The 18085-nt window shown below is 44.4% G+C and overlaps 1 protein-coding gene across 2 annotated transcripts in view; it reads left to right on the forward strand.

Moving 5' to 3' along the window:
* GFRA1 (GDNF family receptor alpha 1) overlaps positions 1-18085 on the forward strand; it is a 458805-nt gene that overhangs the window by 418204 nt on the left and 22516 nt on the right. The gene's annotated exons all lie outside the window — the stretch shown is intronic.

Raw genomic sequence — 18085 nt, forward strand, 5'->3', positions numbered from 1 at the left:
TAAACAACTGGGCCATTATGTACACGATTGTCCAGTCCTGAAACGTAATATAGCTACAGGTATTGCAAAGGAGAGACCACGATTAGTTAGACAAGATCAGAATGAACAAGGAGCTATGCAGCATGGACAGTCCATGCCAGCCTCACAGCAACCCATACAGTTTGTGCCAGCTGCACCGCCGTTGCCTGCTACTGCCACACAAACCACAACACGACAAATGTATCAGACTGCACAGTATGAATACCCTGAGTATCAGCGTTACGCATGAACAAGCCTAGAGAGGGAAGTTGACTTACCGCTTATCGAGATTCCTGTAGATCAAGAAGGACCTTATGTACATAGTGAATTATTAGGTCAAGATAGAAAATTCTTACTCGATACAGGGGCAAGTCGAACAACCATAAAACGTAGTGAAGTTCCAGGGGCACCCCTCTCAGGCTCTCAAAATATTTCCCTTGGTTTTTCAGGAAAACCTATTGTTAATGAAGTATCACAGCCTCTACCACTTACGATAGGACCTTTGACACGAACTACAGATTTATTGCTTACTAAATCATGCCCAGAAAATCTGTTAGGAATTAAAACTCTGAAAGCACTAGGAGCCATAATATGTTGTTCTCCGGAAGGAGTAAGGTTGTTTTTACGTGATTTTAAAGGTCACTATGTGTCTAGAGACATGGATCCCCGACTACAGACTTTACCAGTACATCTATGGGCACAAGGCCCTACGGATGTTGGCTGCATGAACATTACACCCTATCGAGTCACCCTGAAAGCAGGAGTGGTACTACCACGAATGCGACAATACAAGTTACCGCATGATGCTGTAGTGGCTTTGCTGAAAATCATTGATGAGCTGATTGTCCAGGGAGTAGTTGTAGAAACAGACTCCAATGTATGTAATTCACCGATAATTCCGATTCTTAAACGAACTGATCCTACTGCCCCACCAGTGTACCGATTGGTTATTGATTTGCGTGAACTAAACAAGTGCATTGTACCACAATTCCCTGTGGTCCCTGATATATCATCATTGTTGACAGCAATTGATTCCGAAGCAACATTCTTTACTGTAATCGATCTCAAGAATGCCTTTTTCAGCGTCCCAATAGATCCGGAAAGCCAATATTTGTTCGGATTCAGTTTAAATGGGCGCAGCTTTAAATTCTCACGCGCTCCCCAAGGATTCACAGAAAGCCCCAGCATCTACAGCCAAGCACTGAAGAGAGAACTTGACAGTATCCACATGCCAGTCAATACTGCACTGCTTCAATATGTCGATGATCTGCTGATCACAGCGAGAAGCGAGCCAGAATGTGAAAAAGCTTCTCTGACAGTTTTACATTTCCTAGCCGACAAGGGGCACGAGGTGTCTCCTTCTAAGCTGCAATTCTGTGTCCAGCGAGTTATTTATCTTGGTCACTCGCTGTCCAAGGAGGGAAGGCAGCTTACACCAGATCGCATCCAGTTAATTGCTAACATGTCAATACCCCAGACACAAAAGGAGGTGCGAGCTTTCATAGGCCTCACTTCATATTGTAGGCAGTGGATCCCTCAGTACGCTTTTCTAGCAAAACCACTCATTCAGTTAACCACACAGGAGGCAGCCACATCGACTGTTCTCCCTTGGACTCAGGAACATACACAAGCTTTTGAAAGCTTAAAGAAAGCTTTATGTCAAGCACCTGTTTTAGCAACACCATGTTATAGCAAACATTTTACACTCTTTGTTACAGAACGCGAAGGTACTGCCTTGTCAGTACTCACTCAGGATCAAGCAGGATCACGCAAGCCATGTGCTTATTTTTCCAGTACATTAGATCCCGTAGCTCAGGCTTTGCCTGCATGTCTGAAATCAGTGGCAGCGACAGCTTTAGCAATCAGACAAAGCGATGCCATAGTATTAGGACATCCATTGACAGTACAAGTACCACATGCAGTAGAGGTTCTTGTGAACCGAACACAAACACAACACTTGACCATAGCAAGACTTACCGGTTATGAATTGACATTGTTTCAACCACACATAGAGATCCGACGGTGTAATACATTGAATCCTGCTACACTATTACCTGTAATTGGAACAGACCCACTAGCTCATGATTGTGTTGAAATCATTGAAATAAAGACGAAACCTAGACAAGACTTGACAGACGTTCCGTTGTTAGATCCAGACCTGACGTTGTATGTAGACGGATCGTGCATGAGAACAAGTACAGGAGATTTAGTGGCCGCGTATGCAGTCACAACAGACACTGAAGTTATTGAGACAAATTGTATAGATACTTTGTCCGCCCAAGCAGCAGAACTTATTGCTCTAACACAAGCCTGTATTCAAGCCACAAATAAGAAAGTTAATGTATACACTGACTCACGTTATGCATTCGGAGTTGTACACGACTTCGGCGTGTTGTGGCGAGAGAGAGGTTATTTAACTTCCCATGGTGCCCACATTCAGCACGGACCCCTCATTCATGCTTTGTTAAACGCAATACATCTACCCACTGCTATATCGATTATGAAATGTAAAGCACACACGAAGGTTACTGATATCATTTCTCAAGGCAATGATTTAGCTGACAGAACAGCTAAACAGACTGCTCAGAATCACACATTAGACATGACAAAGCCAATAGTTCAGACACCAACACAGTGTATGACAATTAAGGATCCCGCACTTGACGTAATTGATATACAGACACATGCCACAGCAGAAGAAATAAAGAAGTGGACTGAACTAGGAGGGATCCAGACAGATCAAGGATGGATGACGAAGGAGAAATCTGTATGGTTTCTCCCTGATTCCATGGTTCAAGCCATTATAGCTACAGTTCACAGTCCAGCACATTTAGGAGAGAAGGCTATGCTAGACAGCATTCAGCACATTTGGTTCAACAAACATTTACGAGCAGCAGCTAAACAAAAGGTTCGTACCTGTATGATATGTTGTCAGTTTAATCCAGGAAAGAGTGTTCCCGTAGAGCAGGGTGGATTTCAGCCTCCTGACCATCCTTTTGAAGTCCTCCAGATGGATTATATTCAGATGGAACGTTGTCGAGGATTCAAATATGTTCTCGTAGTTGTCTGCGCTCTCTCCCGTTGGACAGAGGCGTATCCCGTATCAGATTACACTGCCCCGACTACTGCCAAGCAGCTAGTTCGAGAATTCTTCCCACGGTACGGTTTACCACGTGTTGTATATTCAGATAACGGCCAGCCTTTCTCATCCGAATTAATGAAACATGTCTCACTTTTGTTGGGATATCAGTGGAAATTCCACTGTGTCCGACACCCCGAGGCAGCAGGTCTCGTGGAACGACATAATCAACTTTTAAAAATCAGACTGTCTAAAATATGTCAGGAGAAAGGTGTGGACTGGATAGTAGCTTTACCAGTTGCGCTATTTTACATGAGGATGGTAGCACACTCTCGAACAGGGCTATCCCCTTATGAGGTGATCTTTGGTAGACCACCGAATATGTGGGGGACGCCTATACCCCGTAAAATAACTGATGTTGATTGTAATATGCTGACAGATTACCTGGCTTCCTTGATGTCTGCACTACAATCTTGTCGTTCACAGGTAGTCGCAGCTTTTCCCGACAACACCGAGGTGAAACCTCATGATGTAATTCCCGGCGATTATGTTCTCGTCAGGAATTTTGATCGGAAAACCCAACTGGAGCCAAGGTGGAGGCGTCCTAAGTTGGTCCTGCTGACGACCAGAACAGCTGTGAAGATCGAAGGGAGAAAAGGCTGGGTGCATTCCAGCCATATAAAGAAATTTCATGGACTTCCTCCTGACACAAACAGTACTCCCCGTGTGTCTTCCCCCATTGACTCAAAGCTACCTTTGGCTGAGGCCAGTAGCACCGAACTTTACAAGCAGAAACTCAGGTCCAGATCTAAACTGTCGGACGATTTGATTGTTTAAGTCCTCTCCAAGGTGAAGCGGTTGAATCTGTCCCGACATGTATCCCTTAGGTCTGAATCATGTAGAGTCCAGAATCATAATGAAACGACATGCTTATTGTAAATTACTGCGTAACCACTGTATTGTGACTTTATAAATTTTGTTTTTCTTGAGTTTTTTAGTTACTGCAAGTATATTGTTGCATATGTATTATCCTGTTTCTAAACGTGCTTTCAATATAACTGATGAACATTCTTTTAGTGAATTCCCCCCACATGAGTTGTCCTATAGACTTGCGCTGCGCAATAACACATTCATTAGTATGTTACATCATTCCCATCAGACTAGTAATGCCACCAATTGTTGGGTGTGTGGCCGACTCCCTCCCTATCAGAATAACAAAGGAGTTCTGCCTTTCTTTCCACATCCGTTCACACACAATGGCTCCTGTGGAGCATGGTTTAGTTTATTAAATTCCATAGACCCAGACACAGCAGTTTATCAACAACATTGGATATGGGGAAATCTGAATCTAGTTTTATTCAAAGTCTGTCACCCTAATAAGGAGGGTCACCCCAGTAGAACAGGAACTGATTTAGAAAATGAAGTGTATAAATTAGGTAATTTTACGCCTAATCTTATGATTTTGAATGTCAAATCCGAAGTTGAACTAATTCTGCCCACTATGTCAGTATTTCCAGTTAAGGGTGAATTATGTGTGAGAAAAGTTGGTTCCATACACATGGGCCATAGCCAATGCGTTACTACAGTAGAATATAGTGATCAAGGTAAATCTTCATTTAGAGCTTCTCGCCATTCTTACTTTATATGTGGTCAGACTGCATATATGCGTTTGCCTCTAGATTGGGATGGTACCTGTTACATAGCATTCCTTCTGCCACCTGTTTTTCTAGCTCCCCCTGATTATTATCGAAATGTTCATTTAGTACACAATAGAGAGCGAAGAGATCTCCCAGTTGTCGATTATACTGAGACGGCATGGGACAAGTATGCAGATTTCAATAAAGGTATCTTTCCCTATATAGGTACAATATCAAATAGTAAGCTGATACGTAGACTCACCAAGACTCTTGAAGCTGTAGTAAATGAGACTATAGCCGCCCTAGGCAATCTGACAGAGGAACAATCAGTGATGAGAATTGTTGTTCTCCAGAATCGTCTTGTCCTTGACGTCATCCTGGCCGATAGGGGCGGAGCTTGCAGGGTCATCGGATCCAGCTGCTGCATATTCATACCAGAAAATTCGCCATCTGTATATAAAGCTATAACACGCCTTCATAAGATTGTAAGCCAGATACACGAAAATCCAGGCACTTGGACGTGGTCCGAGTGGTTTTGGAGTGTGATATCAGCCTGGGGATGGAGAGTTCTATCCTTCCTAGGTATTGGCCTTCTTATGCTCTTCAGTTGTTGTTTATGCCTGCAATGTGGACCAGCGATTTGTGGTCTGTGTGCCACATCATGCATTCCATATCACAGTTCTCGTTCAAAATGCCGGAAGAAGAAGGAAGAAGAAATGATGCTCCATGAGCAAATCGATGGAATGATGAAGATTGATATCTCTTGAAGGGCAAGTAGGGGACAAGGAGGGAATGTGGAAATGTGGATTTTCCTGATCAGTTATGTCCCCTATCTTGGACCCCAACGGTTCTATATGCATGTTACAAGTACATGTATGTTCCCTCTAGTTCCAGTTTCTAAGACGCAAACATATGTGTGTCTACCGTCGACATGTTCTCTGTCAGATCCGCCATCGATGGGCTGGATAGTCGATTCCTAAGTATGAAAGGCCACCGACTTTATATGGCTAAGTTACTCCATTTTTACAGTTCAGGCAAGTAGGCCCGATTCTGTCCTCAAAGCCTTTCCCTGCTCTCTGTCTTTGACAGCTTCAGCTTGAGCTCGCATCTGTATCCATGAACTTTGCCCTACTCCCTGTGCAGCTAACGGTGCCTGCCTCGGCCAGTTTTCGCCTGCCTGCCAAGAAGCTGTATTTCACCTTCGAATTATCTATTTTGCTCTTCAGCCGATGCATTCCTGTCTAGTGATTTAGGTAAACATTTCCTTTAGCTCACAAGCAAAGGACTCAGCCTTTCCGTCCTCCTGCAAGTGATTCATAGCCCTGCTGCCATGGAAAGTTTTCTGCCCCTCGCATCTCATATAGACACTTAGGCGTTTGTGCACGCACACAGTCAGTATAGACTAGATTCTGTCCGAGAGTCCTTCCTTGTGGATAACATAGTTCTTTAAACATAGGATGTTAGATATGATTTGGGATTAGGTTGACTTGACCCCCCAGACTTCTCGTCTCCACATGTAGAGCTAAATGTCAAGTCCCCTTCACCCCCTAGTTGCACGTCAATCACACGTCATGCTGCTGCGCGCGCATCTATGCCAAGTATTATCTTATAGATCCACCTATGTCTGATAATCCTAACCAATCATGTTTCTTTTATTCCTTATTACGCCTAGTTTCGATTACGTACCTGTTTTGTCACTTTTCTTATCAAATGTTACGCCTTCTACATTCGTTTCATTGTAATGTACTTATTATAAAAATGCATGTCTGTCAATAAAGTATTGTACTTCACTTCCTGAACCCTCGTGGTGACGGAACCTGAAGGCCGCGACTCGAGTCTGCCATTTTTGATGGAATAAAGCCCATTTAGAAACTCTTATACCACGGATTCTGCCTCTTGTTATTCTGAGCTATTTTATTTTATTTCAAGATCCCGTATGAAATTCAGTCCGGTAAAGAAGATTTTTGTTTACCACACATGCAGGGTAGTTGGCAAGGCAAGGGGAGATGGCAATGTAAGAGTTGGATTGAAAGTCATAGGCTAGTGATGGGTTGGCTTTTGGTAATATTATGGATGAGGAGAAAAGACGATAGTCCTTTGAAAAGGTCTGTGTGCTCGTTTAGTAGCAGTGAAACAGTGGGCGCGCCAAGCACAATTTTTTCTTATATCATGCATTTTCGGATGGCTCGGCACTCAACAATTTCTTGAATTTCTGCCACTGTTGGGGGAACTAGTGTACACGCACATCAGTAGGTTGTGTGTTTTCACAATGTGGAGAGAGACTCAGTAGAGGGGATGGGGTCTTCTACCTCATGAACAATCTGTGTATGTGTGTACAGTGTTGTCCGCTTGCGACAGAAGTTCTGTAAAGCGTGCGGGGCATTGTGACCCATCACTTGGGTGCCACCAGTGTGCCTTGTGCTTGAGTTATGAATTATATGTGTGATTTCAGAATGGGGAAGGCTTCCTAAGCGGATCAGATTTTGTGACCTTTTACCAAACTCGTGTGGACATGATCAGTGGATCTTGTGTTAAGAAGTGCTTGACAGTGTCTCCCTGTCCCAGTGTAAGTTAGTGTCTTTATTTCCAAGTGCAGTTTGGTGAATGTGCAATGTGTTTGTCTGTGTTCCATGCCCAGTGTGCATGTCTGTATGTTCTGTTCACAATGTGCATGACTCTATCTCTCTGCCCTGGTGTCTATGTGAGTCTCACCCAACCTGTCCCACTGTATGCGCCCCATAACTCCATTCCAGTGACCATGCGTTTTAAGCCTCAGGTTTATGCATTTTAGTTCACTCCCTTTTGTCCAGATGTCAGTATATTTTATAACCAGTTGTTCATGTTTCCCTGTCTAAGTGTTTGTATGACAAAAATGATGCAAAGCAGCGCAAAATGTTTTTGGGTTATTTACTTTCCAGCGCAAAGCTTGTTCTGAGCTGGAAAGTTGTCCATAAGTAATGCAAAGTAGCGTGAAGCACTACATTGCATTACTTAGTGCCAAGGGGGTGGTAAAAGGGAATGGTACATGGGCGTTCCCAGGCAACCATCCATGCTTTGTGATGCACAACCCTATCCACTAACAATAGCAGACAGGGTTTTGCATTAAAAAATCAATGCCACTTGAAAGCAAGCGTTAAAAAGAGAAATGTTTTGATTTCTCCTTTCTTTTCCAACTTTGCATTTGTGCTGCATTGTACAGTATACATACAATGAAGGAAACGTTTTAAACGTTTTCTAGGCATTGTATTTTGACTAGATGGGAACCCTTCCAGTACAAAACCTATGATAGACTCATGCACACATGTTTAAATTATGGCGCAAAGGTCTGTGTATGGCGCTAGGCAGCAAAAGTCTGTGGCGGCGCTAGTGGCAGGGGAGGAGAGTGCCATACATCTGTGGATATAGGGCTCTCCTGCTCTCTCCCTGTCCCGTAATGCAGCGCAGCATTTATGGCTGCTGTGCTGCATTGGGTGAAACTTTAGTAAATCTGGCTCGATATGTGTATGCCCTGTCCACCTGTGTCTCTTGTCCCTGTGTGAAAGTATTCCCTGAATCAGATTACGAGAGTCCTCATATCAGTGCCTTTTTTGGTGCTTTCTCTCGGTTTTCTCTCCCGGCAGTGCTTGGTCCACTAGGCTCAGGCAATGCTCCTTGTTTAACAGTAGGCATTACTGTCAGAGCCATTGTCGGCACCCATTGGCGAGACGCCCGACTCGAGTGCTCAGGAGTGAGTCCAGCCCCTTGCATATCTGTCATGAAAGAAGATGTATCGGATGTGCCAGGAGGAGGCTTCCAGGTGTCCATTCAACCAGACCAGGGGGGGGAGCAGGGTCGCGGCTCTGGTGAAGGGTGGGGGTGGCAGCAGCTGAGGGTGGAATGGGGCAGATGACCCAAGTGGAATGACTGGTGCCAAGCAGAGATTGCACTGGTCCGTTTTGCTAGGTCTATGGGGTTCTGTATGGGCTGAGATGGGGAGTGGGGACCAGGGACATCAAGAGGGGGCAGAATGAGGCAGGGTGTAAGGAAAGCGGCTGTGAATGTAGGAGGCCAGGGCTCAGAGGCGGTGAGTCAGTAAGCGCAGGATGATAGAGTGGTGTGCTTTACATAGAAGGGGAAGTGTATCTGTCTCCAGCTCTCGGGATAAGTGTGTTTATATGCCCTGCCCCTCTATTGGCCAGTGTCTGGGAGCTGACTGGACCAGTGGACATGTTTTCCTGCCTTCCTTGGTTTCATTTGCAATGTTGTTCACATGGTTATTTCATAAAGATGGGAGTTTCTGAATACACTTCAAGGTAAAAGCTTTCAAGCGAATGCCCTCAGATATCATAAACACAGGGTAACAGGGAATTTCTCGAAATAAAGCCAAACACAGGCGTCGTGACATCAAAAATCAGGAATAATGGTCAACTTGAGAAATAGGCATTTTCTTCTAAACCACAGAGAAGCACTTTTCTACAATGGACCTAGATTTCAATGGACCGCTCAATTTGAATTCCCAGCCTCTGTTTGGGTGGCGAAAGCCCTTCAAACGCAAAGATAACATTAAAATCTCCCGCGTTAAATCAGGCAATGAGAGGCCTGCCAGGAGAAAGTCATCAGGAACCCAAAGTGCTTTTGTTCATTTGGACAAAGTAGAGTCTGTCCTTCTGTAATGGAAATTGACAGTCTGATTCGCAGATTACCAGCGCCATATTGCAGGCATCCTTCTCACAGCTTGCTGGGCAACCTGACAGGAGGCCCAGGGGACCGCTTAGCTAATGGAGTGATGCTGAAGGATGTGCTGCAGCTGACTCTGTGGTCATTGAACACACTGATGTCCATGCCGCTGCAGTGCAGACATAGCTTCAATGCACAGAACCGCGCAGGAACAGTTACTTAAGCAGGAGTGCGCTCTAACGTTCTGGGCATTATCATTGCGTAATGCCTTTTTGTAAAATATATCACACCACATTCCTTTCTTGAGACTATTTAACCCATCACAGGCTACTCAATTGCCCGTAATGTAAATTCTAAACGTTTGGATTCTAGTTAGATGGCGCATACTGGTGAATCGTTATCCGCAATGTCAATAATCTTGATGTTGTTGCACGGTACAACCTTTACAGATACAGAATTTACATCAATTAGATATACAGATATTCATAGAAAGTAGTCAATAAAACTTTGCACCATGAAGTGGATAAATGTATTTTCTTTTTTTATCCATAATATGGTAGCATCATGTAGCAAAGAACATAACAATTTGACAACGAAAATCGACACTACCCATGAATGCTTGTGTCAGGCAGCAGAGTTCCAAGGTTATCCATTCCAGATATGTTTCTTTGCATACAGGTATTTGTTGTATTAATTTATAGAGGCATAACCAATACTACAGATTCCAGAATGGAAAAAAAGCATGGACGGGGGGATCCACCCATATATGAAACCGGGTAACTTTAGGTCTCTGGCATGATGATGTCAAAACTGACACCCAAAGACTTTCACCATGTCATTCAGGCCAAAAGCTGCGTACCCAGTTACGGAATCGCAACTGTTGGCGATGGATGTGACTTATAAGAAGAGCGCAAACCTTCAGCACACGGCAGCTCCTCCTTATAGAGTGAATTCCGCATCCCCTGTAGCAGTCCTCGGTGCTGGCCCAATCCTGAAACAACACAAGAGCACTGATTGCACCCGGGAAACAAAAGAGCACGGATTGCACCCGGGAAACACAAGAGCACGGATTGCACCCGGGAAACACAAGAGCACTGATTGCACCCGGGAAACAAAAGAGCACTGATTGCACCCGGGAAACACAAGAGCACGGATTGCACCCGGGAAACAAAAGAGCACTGATTGCACCCGGGAAACACAAGAGCACTGATTGCACCAGGGAAACACAAGAGCACGGATTGCACCCGGGAAACACAAGAGCATGGATTGCACCCGGGAAACAAAAGAGCACGGAATGCACCCGGGAAACACAAGAGCACGGATTGCACCCGGGAAACACAAGAGCACGGATTGCACCCGGGAAACACAAGAGCACGGATTGCACCCGGGAAACACAAGAGCACGGATTGCACCAGGGATCCGGAAAAAGTAGATGGTTGTCAATGTCACACCTTTCCAGAAATTCACTTTCGGATGTCAAGAGGAAAATCATGCAAAAAAATGATAAGTAGGGATGAAAATGAACTAACACATTCATTAGTTACTTGCATATAACAATATATACACTCGGGTGTTGTCACTGCACTATACACAGATGATAATGACAGGTAGAAGTACAGAGGTTGGTGCGTCAGTGGGCCATAATGTAGTCACTGTATTGGTAAAGTATTTGTTATTTTATGTATTTAGTCAAAGTTTTATATAGCACACACTTAACTCTAGTAGGGTATCACAGAGCTTTACAAATTATTAGGCTAGAAGAAAGCATGACAACCAAGAAACACAAACGCTGTCAATACCCACTGCAAATCGGGAGAAGGTCAGTGAGTTATAAACCAGGACGTTGACGGTGAGTGAAAGCCCAAGTTGAGGCACGGTGTCAAGTAATTATCCGTTTGTCATTGCTATGGAATTTGTCATTGTTTGGAGGTTCCTAAAATATGGTAGAATCTTTTACTTTTATCCTCTAGTCAAAGGTTAGTGAGGAAAACGATAAAGAAACTAAAGTACAGTAAAGGAGATAAGTGACACAATAGAACAGGAATCAGTGTGGAAGATACTCAAAGAACAATAACTAAGTAACCAATGTACCCCAAGTGCGGGCAGCAATATCGGTACGTGGATATCTTCATAACTCGCGCATTAGTCCATTGCTAACCTTTGTGAGGTTGTTTTTGGGGACTTCAGTGATTGAGGTCCAAACTGTTGCCAACTTTTATAAGGGCCCAGGAAATCGGGGGTTCCAGAAGACTCATTCCGCTGTGAGGGAAGTTAAAGCAACCGTGGGCTTCTACAGATTACGGATGAATAATACGTAGATATGTGTTAACGGGTGCAAAGACACAGAAGGTCAAGAGGTGTTGAAGAAAGATCTCTGCCCAGGGGGCAGAGAACTTAGAGAAAATTAAGCTAGATCGGTCCGGTGGCCCCCGACAGAGGCACCCTCTCCCCTTCCCTCTACTGCTAGCCGCATCCTCCACCAGCAGGTTCTGCCATTGCTGTCCACTCAGATCTGCAGCTGCTAGCTGACAAAGTGAGGCAGTGATAGAAAAGAGCCAGAAGCAAGGCCATGAAGAAGAGGAAAAATGAATAATCTATTAATAACCATACATTCTCTCACTTCTCAATATAAGGGAAATCTCGATTGAGGCAAAGCACCTTGGGTTTAGAGCTCAGAGTGCCAGGAGAATCTCAACAAAGAAAAGAAGAGAAAAATCACAGGTAACATCTGATCATGAGAAGGTAGCCGCAGGACTGGGTAGAGCAAGCATCTTGAGAAATGCATCCAGTTTATAAGGCACCAAGACTCATGTCTAACGGGCTGTGATCCAACATGAGAGACAGCAGTGGCCCGGTTCTTGTCTCTGCCCGCTATAGAACTAAATGCGTATAAATATTGTTCATATATTTCTACGTTGGGATCAATCCCAAGCTCTAGCAGCAATATATAGAATAATAGATGATAACAGTGAAATACGTGGGTGTTTTTCACCAAGGTGTTCTGAGTGATATCAAATATACAACAAGAGCGTAGCTCGCGTTGTCAATGATGTCACTTAGAACCCTGGGGTGAAAATCATCCCCGTAATTCACTTTTACCCATCAATAATGTTATGTTATGCATGGCCCCAAAATCATCTGTCACTGCTATGGCCTCTGTTACGTATCTCTGTCCCAAAGGCTTTAAAAACAACGTATCTGTCCTCCTTAAACAAGTCCCACCACCTCCCCTGCGTTCCTTCCTCCTGCGGCTGTGCTTTCTGTCAAAGCAGACAAGCAGCGTTGCACTGAACAGGTCCTAGAGAACACTGTCTGCCTTGCTTGGTAGCCCTTTATGACATCCCAACAGTGGGTAACCGGTTTTGTTATCAACTGTTGCCATGTCGTACAAGTGGGTTATGAGATTCAGAAACTGAAATAAATAATGGAGGCTCTCCAAGAGAGCCATTCATAACAACAGCACGTCTCCTCTTCGAATAGACTAGCAGCATCAAAAGGCCCATCTCTCTGTGTCGCCTGTAAAGAGCCGGTGTGTGAATGCACACAAAGGCCTCCACAAAAACCACTCATAAGGCAACCATAATGCAAACTGCTGCTGGGCAGCAGCAGGATGTTTAAGATGGTTTGCAAAACATTATAAGCATTCTCTGGCAAAGAACCAGCAATTGAAATCCGATCGAGCGTGATCTAGGAATAGCCTCATCCTGAAATGTGTTGGCTTCACCATCGCCAGGAGACACAAGACGAGAGATGTGAATTTAGAAGAACTGCAGAAGTGACAAGAACATTCTAAAGCTTCAGCATCTGGCTTCCTGTATGAACCTACAGCGTCAAACATACACCTCTCGGGCCACACATCTCTTGACTTAGTATATTGCACTCTAAAGCACCGGCAACAAACACAGGGCTGCTGTTACTTCTTTCCTGGTTTCATTGTTCTTTACCCCTTCATTTTAGATCGATTTTCTTTCACTAAATCCCCCTGATAAGCCCAGATTAACCCAGTGGTCCTAGTCCTTTGCTGTGTGCAATTTTCTTTTTCCTTTCTACTCCGTTCTTTTTATGTTTTACTTCTCCCATTATTAGTTACTTCATTTCCCTTTTTCTCTCTGTTTTTGGAACTTTACATAATCCCTATGTCTTAAAAAAATTATCTTTGATAAATTATGATATGGCAAAAATGAGGGAAAACATCCTGAAAATTATGTCTGGCAGAAAATTTAATTGTGTTGCTTGAGAACAGCAGTTTGGGCTTGGAGCATGACATTTGTTCTAATATTTGACAGTTTGTACTGCACCACTTGGACCTTGGAGCCTGTTGTGCTTCAGAGCTTGCAACCATTTTCGAGAATTATGTTGTCTGGTTTTGTCACAAAAGTCTCCAAGCTACAGTACGGTTATCAATTATTTAATTTAGCTCATGTGTGCTTCACACATTCAGCCTTGTTTCAAGGAATGAAAATGTCAACCCTTTAATGCTGTTCTCTTGATAAAAAAATGTATAGCACAGAGTTGGTTACTCCTGTGACACATAACACTAAATCTTGGATACTCGCAAACATTTTCCCAGGGGCCACAAAATATGGTCTGTGGTGTGCCCAAGGGCCACATTGATGCCAACAGGGTGGGATTGGGGGTTTGCTTTGTAGGAATGTGTGGGTGGGAGAGAGTTTAGATGGGCATTAGAGAAGCAAAGCATTCACATAGTGTAGTCACTAAATCACTGAGCTATTTTGAGGGTTTCATTCCATCCTCCCCTGTAAATGAAGCCACTAGTCTCTAGAAGAGTCATAGATTTGACAATACTGTGTTATGCTATATCAGAATAGCTGTCCCTCTACCGCACCTTAGGGTAAGCCTTCTCTAGTTGCTATCACTACCATGGGAGAGTCAAGTGTAAAAAATAAGTAACTTAATTATTAATTGGAGTGAAATAGAATTGCACAAAGTGAATCCACAAATCCTAGAATAAATCCTGGCTTTCGCCACTTGACCAAATTGTGTGATCCTTCACAATTATTTTATTTCACTTTGCCTCTTTTTTCTTCATTATCACATGTAAGAGCACCTTGAAATACATGCACACAGAATATGCACTGAACAAAAAACTTCTCTTGTGTTTGATTTTATAAACTATAGTGTTGTCCATGTATACCAACAACCCAAGCCACCCAGAGGGTTCAATGTGACAACTGAATTACCTCTTAGATCACTATTGGCATTGTTGTCTGGGTGAGAGGAGGCATCAATGTTTTTACATTCAGTTTTGAAAGCAATCCAGTTTGAAAAATACTTATCTAAGCACTCCATAATCTGATGTACTAAGCTGAATCACTTCTGAATGTTAATCAGTAACATGTTTTAATTTTGAATAGAATTTGTCATATTTTTAAACGTATGTTGCAAGGTGTCTTTAAAAAGTAATGTGTTTCTAAAGTAGCACAGGATACATTATTTGCTTCTTTTCTTTTACTTCAGTTAGCGTGTAAATAAATGCTTGGCTGTCTGTTTAACATATTTCTGAATGTTAATACTCTCTCAAGTAACATGCAGCCCAGTGTGGACATTCAGCACGCCCCCCCCTGCCAGTGGCAGCTGGTACCCTAAATATTTGGTGGGGCAACCAACCAACCACTGGCCAGCATGAGGTCAATGCCAAAGCAGTCCAGTCAATGTGCATCATAAACAGTGTTTTTAACAAACCACGACTGACCACTCTGGCGTTGAGGGCGAGGGTTAAGGTAGTGTATGTCATTGGGTGGACACTAAACCACCACAGAGTGGAATATCGTCTCTATGTGCTCACCAGCTATGTAGGGCTTAGAGCGCCTGCTATCTTGCATTCTCATATCGCCTAGACCCGAGATTTGTAGCAACAGATATTGTCCTTTCCACGCTGAAAGCGGACTGTCTGTAAAAGGTAAGGGAATGTTGAAATGGAATTCGAAGCTGAGACCAGCATTGCAGCAGGTACTTACTTTATCCCTCCAAGATACCTTAGTAGTTATATAAATATAAGTGCTCTGTCGCTTGTCTGGCCTTCGTCTAGCCGCATAATCATCAAGGGGTGGTCTGCTAAATGTAGCGAGTGTCTATAGAGAACTGGAACAGACAGTCGACCAAAGGACATGACGACACCCTGTCATCAATCAAAGCGTATCTTCCCCTCTCATGTGGGTCAGACAACATATCCCCGGCCCGCAGGTCAGCTCTCAGTGGGGCTGCATTGTCCACTCATAGTGCGGACTTAGCTCAGACCACAAACTGGCCACTTCCCACTGCTTGAACCTCAGACCACTTCATGAGGTGACACTGGCTGCAATGCTGGAGTGTTTTCCACTCCCACAAGAACCCCAGCAGTGGCATGCACTGTATGGACATCTCTTCAGAGGTGCCCGAGATAAGGCGTTAGAAGTGTTTGCTGGCACGGACCTCGCTGCCCTCGAGGCTGAGCAGAGCTAGGGCCAGTCTGAGCAGCCAGCTCCCCAAGGCAGAGTAACTGGCTTCACCTTGAAGATGACCAAGTAGACCAGGTGGAGGGCTCAGCAGAGGGCACCAAGGACCTGGGGAATTAGCTGCACCTCTGGGTCTGTTTCCTGAATGAGCTCCTCAAGACAGAGCGGGACTATGTGGGGACCTTGGAGTTTCATGTGTCAGTCATTTAACTCCAGAGGTGTGGATGCTTTGTGGATACTGACAGAGGGGGTGGATTTCAGTGGGCAACAACAAGTGGCAATGGTTCCATTGAGCTTCGGAGGCTTGTGTATAAATTGAATAGCAAAGGGGCCCCTGGCTCTGGGAACAAGAGTGAGGGAGCAGTGGAGGGAGGGCTGCAGTGTGCAGATGTGCATGTCTGTGGGAAAATAAAAATGAAAAATTAAAATGCACGTAACCATTCCACAGCCTCTCCTCCTCCGGTCCTCCTCATGCGGGTGGTGCAACAGTTGAAGTCTCCACACCCATACAAATGCTGCTGATAATGTTAAGCAGCAGGAGAGCAGCACCAGGATTGGCTGGAGCAGGCTGCGCCGATGCTCTTCCAGGCACTGGGGGCATATGCCTGCTCTCCACTCAGCTGTCTTCGACAGCTAAGTGCAATGGTTTAAAGTGCGCATGTCAGGCTGGCCGTGGCAAGACAGACGGTCAAAATGACCTGGGCGGTGTAAACTGGTGGAGTGAGCACCACTCCCCTGCTGCCAGTCAGCAGTAGTGACCATGCCCCCACACATGGCTGGCTGGGGAAAGGGAAAAATAAAATGGTAATAAATTCATTTTATTATAATTTTATTTTTCACGGTTGTGGCGCTGGCAGCAGGGTGGCGACGCTCCTTCGCCCTAATTGTGGTGCGGCCACTGCCTCGGCTGTACTTTGAGTATCACTAAGCTAAAGAAAAATACATGGTGCCTCTTCGGAGGATTAATATTCATGTTTTGAACCCTGTTAATGCAATGCAAAACTATTTAGGACTCCGGACTACTGGCGGTCCTTCACAGAAGTAGGGAGCAGGAAGGGTTCATAGGATGCCGTAATGCTGACAGGCCCTTCGTCCATGAGCGCACCCAGCAGAACAGGAAAACATTATATATATTTATATATCACCAGTAGAAGTATGTATATACACTTGTGTGTGTATATATATATATATATATCCATATATACATATATATACCCAAGATTCCTACGCTCCTTTGTGCGGCGAGAGAATTCACGGCACCACGACAGAGGTAATTTGTCTTTAAAAAGTGTTTATTTTCCACACCATATTGCAATTCAAACAATTGAGAACGGTCTACGCGTTTCGGCTCCCAACCTTCTACTGGAACATCCTGGATATATCCTACTGGCAATAGGTAGTTATGGTTAGGGCAAATGTTTTCCATAGACAAAGCGTTTTTGTTTTGCTAATAACTTTGGCACCGTTTGACGAAGTTTCACAAAATTATCAAAACTAGTACGCAAGTTATTTTAGCTGCTGTCTGGAAAGTTTCAGGGTGATTCCTCGAGCATGGGCTGAGAAAAAGGAGATTCCCAAAACGCTTTTTCTACATGCATTGTGTATGGGGTTTTTGCAAGTTTTAGACACAGCTACATCCCGAACTGCTGAACAAAATTACACAAAATTTGGCAGAAAGCTAGATCTTGGTCCACAGATTGTGCTGTTTGTATTTTGGGGGAAATCTGTTCAGTAGTTTCGGAGTTTTTGATGGAAGAAAAATATAGATAACTAGGGATGCGGATCCATCTGTGTGGTATCCGGCCGAAAAGCAAGGCCCTGATCGGCTGGCCACAACCTGAAATGAATGTTGCAGCCGCCATTTACTTTGTCTTTTGTCCTGGGGAAGGGAAAAATAAAGTGTAAAACACATAATGGGTTAGGATACAGGTATTCTGACCCCGTAGGACAAATGAAGCACCCCTCATGGACAAGTAATTGCCCCAGGATGTTTGTTTTGGACTGATTCACGGATCCACAGCAGCGCTCAGCAAGGCTCCCGGTGTAAATTATTGATGGATCCGCAGATCCTAAGCACAATGAGAAAAAAAAATACACCCACTCAGACACACCAAACCCCTGCCACTCGTGGCCGTGCCTAGCATGGGGTTGGGTGGTTGTGAGGGGGTTAGCTGCAGGGTCTGGGCGCAGGCCAGGCCCTGCGCCCAACCCTCTGCCATGCGTGGTGTTGGGTGCATGCG

Source organism: Triturus cristatus, chromosome 1_2, assembly GCF_964204655.1.
Source record: "Triturus cristatus chromosome 1_2, aTriCri1.1, whole genome shotgun sequence".
Lineage (NCBI taxonomy): Eukaryota > Metazoa > Chordata > Amphibia > Caudata > Salamandridae > Triturus > Triturus cristatus.